The 5,000-nt window shown below is 53.8% G+C and overlaps 3 pseudogenes; all 3 read right to left on the bottom strand.

Moving 5' to 3' along the window:
• Positions 1-2,153: 2,153 nt before the first annotated feature.
• On the bottom strand, positions 2,154-2,270 carry LOC137329569 (U2 spliceosomal RNA; annotated as a pseudogene).
• A 961-nt stretch (positions 2,271-3,231) lies between these two features.
• LOC137329568 (U2 spliceosomal RNA) lies at positions 3,232-3,348 on the bottom strand (annotated as a pseudogene).
• A 961-nt stretch (positions 3,349-4,309) lies between these two features.
• LOC137329384 (U2 spliceosomal RNA) lies at positions 4,310-4,426 on the bottom strand (annotated as a pseudogene).
• Positions 4,427-5,000: the final 574 nt, after the last annotated feature.

Genomic DNA, 5,000 nt, shown 5'->3' with positions numbered 1-5,000 from the left:
AAGTCTCCCCTCCTGAGCGTAAAGCTCCACCCTCACCACCACCACCGCCTTTTCCTCCCCTTGACAAACGGACAGACAGACAGTCAGACAGTCAGTCCAGTTCGGGAGCGCAGCTTTCATTAAGCAATGGCGTTTGTGACAACTCATCGTCTGACAGGTTGATGATTTCCCCACACGCCTCCTGCCGAATAAAAGGCTCACCCTCCCGGACACTACCCCCAGAATCACCCACCCCCCGGGGTGAATATTAAGCCCGAGAACACCGACTGTAACCAACCGCAGTGAAAAGTTGAAGTGGCAACTCATTAACCAGATTTATTTTGGGCAACTCATTAACCAGATTTTTTGTTCATTTGGTTTATGAGTTGCCAAGTGTAAATCTGGTTAATGAGTTGCCACTTCAACTTTTCACTGCGGTTGGTTACAGTCGGTGTTCTCGGGCTTAATATTCACCCCAGGGGGGGTGTATAGCGGGCGATGGCCGGTGTGGAGTGCGTTTTTTGGGGGTTGATTTTCACTTTGCCTCGCTGGTGGAATTTGTGGGAGGCAGGCAAGGGGATTGGTGTGGGCTGGTGGGCGGCAAGGGAGATGCTTGCTTCGGGGTGTTATCCTCACTTTGGTCCGCTGGTGAGAGTAGGCAGCGGCAGGCCGGCAGGCAGGCAAGTGTGATGTAGTGTGGGGTGCAGTGCAGTGCAGTGCGGTGCTGCCCTGTTGTTTATGAAAGGTTGTAATGACACTGCTTTGCAGCTGACCATGTCCACTGATTTGTGACGCCCGTATGGAGGCTGATATCTCAGGAGGGCCGAGGCCGATTTCCTCCAGGGACGGCTCGTCGCGTGCGGCAGGACGAGGCGCAGCGGACGGTACCGAGCGCTCGGAGGTGCGGCGCTGCCCGCCGGAGGTACAGCGAAAGGCTGCAAACCGCTTTCCGCCTGCTAACTCGGCGGCCGTCAGACCGACCGACTCCGCTTTACCACCGGAGCTAGAGTCGGGCAAGGGGCACCGAAGGGTACCGGAAGGATCGCGTTCGCACGACGGGAAGTCGACTAGCGGGCCGCCGAAAGCGAGCCGGGGGCCCCCGGTTTTTCTGTCCCACCTGGAGACTGATATCTCAGGAAGGCCGAGGCCGATTTCCTCCGGGGACGGCTGGTCGCGTGCGGCAGGACGAGGCGCAGCGGACGGTACCGAGCGCTCGGAGGTGCGGCGCTGCCCGCCGGAGGTACAGCGAAAGTCTGCGAACCGCTTTCCGCCTCCTCTCACCGCACGGCTCTCCTTTTCACCCACTGGCGGATTTTCACCCTCCGACTGCTCGCTACCGTCCGCTGCGCCTGGTCCGGGCCCTGTCCATTGTCATGTTAATGGCAGGGCGGGGCAGGACTGCTTTCACCAGGAACCCGGTTTTCTGGGTCAGAGGTTCCAGGGGACCTGTTTTGTGCGGACTTCCCTGTGTCCGTCCCTCCATGCCTTCCCCCCAGGACTTCCTTCTGAACACCTTTGTCGTTTGAGCGAGGGCCAAAAGCCTGCCTGTGAAAGGGAAGGATCAGCCGGTCAGCCCCCTGTTGGTCGCTGCTGCCAGTGCAGCAGGCGTGCGTGTGTATTCGGCCTCGTGTCCAGGTCCCTCAGGGACTTGAGGCAACTCTCCCCGGTGGTCTCGTGGTCAGGACCGGGCTTCGAATCCCGGTTGGGGGGGGATGACTTTCTGCTGCAGATTAATTGGCACCTCTGAAAGAAAGTCTCCCCTCCTGAGCGTAAAGCTCCACCCTCACCACCACCACCACCGCCACCTTTTCCTCCCCTTGACAAACAGACAGACAGACAGACAGACAGACAGTCAGTCCAGTTCGGGAGCGCAGCTTTCATTTGGAAGCAGACCCTGCTTGTTTAAAGTCAACGACGCCAAGTTATTTTGCACTTTGAATTATATCGCTCCGTGCGAGCGGCACTCAGCCTTGGAGAAGAAAAAAATACCACTGAGCTGAGAAAGTTCTTTTTAAAAAGGTTTCCTTCCACAGCAGCTCTGAGTGAGAGAGAGAGAGAGATATCAGCTTTATTCTCAGTAATAATACACACACACACACACACACACACACACACACACACACACACAGAGACACTGGGAAAGAGCTGATTTTCCTTTTGAATATCTCCCCACGGGGAGCTGCACCGTTCCCAGAAACACTGCAATACTGGGTCGATGCGTGGAGTGGACGGAGCAAGCCCCTATTCCATCTCCCTGTTCTAAAAATCAATTAAAAATAATAATAAATAATATGTGTGTGTGTGTGTGTGTGTGTGTGTGTGTGTGTGTCGGTGTCAGTATCAGTCAGTGAGTCAGTGTCTCTCTCTCTCTCTCTCTCACTCAGAGCTGCTGTGGAAGGAAACTTTTTTAAAAAGAACTTGCATATTGAAAGAAAGATGTGTCTCAAGCTGCCGGGCCCTGTCCATTGTCATGTCAATGGCAGGACTGCTTTCACCAGGAACCCGTTTTTCTGGGTCAGAGGTTCCAGGGGACCTGTTTTGTGCGGACTTCCCTGTGTCCGTCCCTCCCTGCCTGCCTTCCCCCCAGGACTTCCTTCTGAACACCTTTGTCGTTTCAGCGAGGGCCAAAAGCCTGCCTGTGAAAGGGAAGGATCAGCCGGTCAGCCCCCTGTTGGTCGCTGCTGCCAGTGCAGCAGGCGTGCGTGTGTATTCGGCCTCGTGTCCAGGTCCCTCAGGGACTTGAGGCAACTCTCCCCGGTGGTCTCGTGGTCAGGACCGGGCTTCGAATCCCGGTCGGGGGGGATGGCTTTCTGCTGCAGATTAATTGGCACCTCTGAAAGAAAGTCTCCCCTCCTGAGCGTAAAGCTCCACCCTCACCACCACCGCCGCCTTTTCCACCCCTTGACAAACAGACAGACAGACAGACAGTCAGTCCAGTTCGGGAGCGCAGCTTTCATTTGGAAGCAGACCCTGCTTGTTTCAAGTCAACGACGCCAAGTTATTTTGCACTTTGAATTATATCGCTACGTGCGAGCGGCACTCAGCCTTGGAGAAGAAAAAAATACCACTGAGCTGAGAAAGTTCTTTTTAAAAAGGTTTCCTTCCACAGCAGCTCTGAGTGAGAGAGAGAGAGGGAGAGAGAGAGAGAGAGAGATATCAGCTTTATTCTCAGTAATAATACACACACACACACACACACACACACAGAGACACTGGGAAAGAGCTGATTTTCCTTTTGAATATCTCCCCACGGGGAGCTGCACCGTTCCCAGAAACACTGCAATACTGGGTCGATGCGTGGAGTGGACGGAGCAAGCCCCTATTCCATCTCCCTGTTCTAAAAATCAATTAAAAATAATAATAAATAATATGTGTGTGTGTGTGTGTGTGTGTGTGTGTGTGTGTGTCGGTGTCAGTATCAGTCAGTGAGTCAGTGTCTCTCTCTCTCTCTCTCTCACTCAGAGCTGCTGTGGAAGGAAACTTTTTTAAAAAGAACTTGCATATTGAAAGAAAGATGTGTCTCAAGCTGCCGGGCCCTGTCCATTGTCATGTCAATGGCAGGACTGCTTTCACCAGGAACCCGTTTTTCTGGGTCAGAGGTTCCAGGGGACCTGTTTTGTGCGGACTTCCCTGTGTCCGTCCCTCCCTGCCTGCCTTCCCCCCAGGACTTCCTTCTGAACACCTTTGTCGTTTCAGCGAGGGCCAAAAGCCTGCCTGTGAAAGGGAAGGATCAGCCGGTCAGCCCCCTGTTGGTCGCTGCTGCCAGTGCAGCAGGCGTGCGTGTGTATTCGGCCTCGTGTCCAGGTCCCTCAGGGACTTGAGGCAACTCTCCCCGGTGGTCTCGTGGTCAGGACCGGGCTTCGAATCCCGGTCGGGGGGGATGGCTTTCTGCTGCAGATTAATTGGCACCTCTGAAAGAAAGTCTCCCCTCCTGAGCGTAAAGCTCCACCCTCACCACCACCGCCGCCTTTTCCACCCCTTGACAAACAGACAGACAGACAGACAGTCAGTCCAGTTCGGGAGCGCAGCTTTCATTTGGAAGCAGACCCTGCTTGTTTCAAGTCAACGACGCCAAGTTATTTTGCACTTTGAATTATATCGCTACGTGCGAGCGGCACTCAGCCTTGGAGAAGAAAAAAATACCACTGAGCTGAGAAAGTTCTTTTTAAAAAGGTTTCCTTCCACAGCAGCTCTGAGTGAGAGAGAGAGAGGGAGAGAGAGAGAGAGAGAGATATCAGCTTTATTCTCAGTAATAATACACACACACACACACACACACACACAGAGACACTGGGAAAGAGCTGATTTTCCTTTTGAATATCTCCCCACGGGGAGCTGCACCGTTCCCAGAGACACTGCAATACTGGGTCGATGCGTGGAGTGGACGGAGCAAGCCCCTATTCCATCTCCCTGTTCTAAAAATCAATTAAAAATAATAATAAATAATATGTGTGTGTGTGTGTGTGTGTGTGTGTGTGTGTGTGTGTCGGTGTCAGTATCAGTCAGTGAGTCAGTGTCTCTCTCTCTCTCTCTCTCTCTCTCTCACTCAGAGCTGCTGTGGAAGGAAACTTTTTTAAAAAGGACTTGCATATTGAAAGAAAGATGTGTCTCAAGCTGCCGGGCCCTGTCCATTGTCATGTCAATGGCAGGACTGCTTTCACCAGGAACCCGTTTTTCTGGGTCAGAGGTTCCAGGGGACCTGTTTTGTGCGGACTTCCCTGTGTCCGTCCCTCCCTGCCTGCCTTCCCCCCAGGACTTCCTTCTGAACACCTTTGTCGTTTGAGCGAGGGCCAAAAGCCTGCCTGTGAAAGGGAAGGATCAGCCGGTCAGCCCCCTGTTGGTCGCTGCTGCCAGTGCAGCAGGCGTGCGTGTGTATTCGGCCTCGTGTCCAGGTCCCTCAGGGACTTGAGGCAACTCTCCCCGGTGGTCATGTGGTCAGGACCGGGCTTCGAATCCCGGTCGGGGGGGATGACTTTCTGCTGCAGATTAATTGGCACCTCTGAAAGAAAGTCTCCCCTCCT

Source organism: Heptranchias perlo, chromosome 12 (assembly GCF_035084215.1).
Source record: "Heptranchias perlo isolate sHepPer1 chromosome 12, sHepPer1.hap1, whole genome shotgun sequence".
In the NCBI taxonomy this organism is placed as follows: domain Eukaryota; kingdom Metazoa; phylum Chordata; class Chondrichthyes; order Hexanchiformes; family Hexanchidae; genus Heptranchias; species Heptranchias perlo.
Note: the sequence above shows the minus strand (reverse complement) of the source record. Positions and strands in the feature narration are given on the sequence as shown.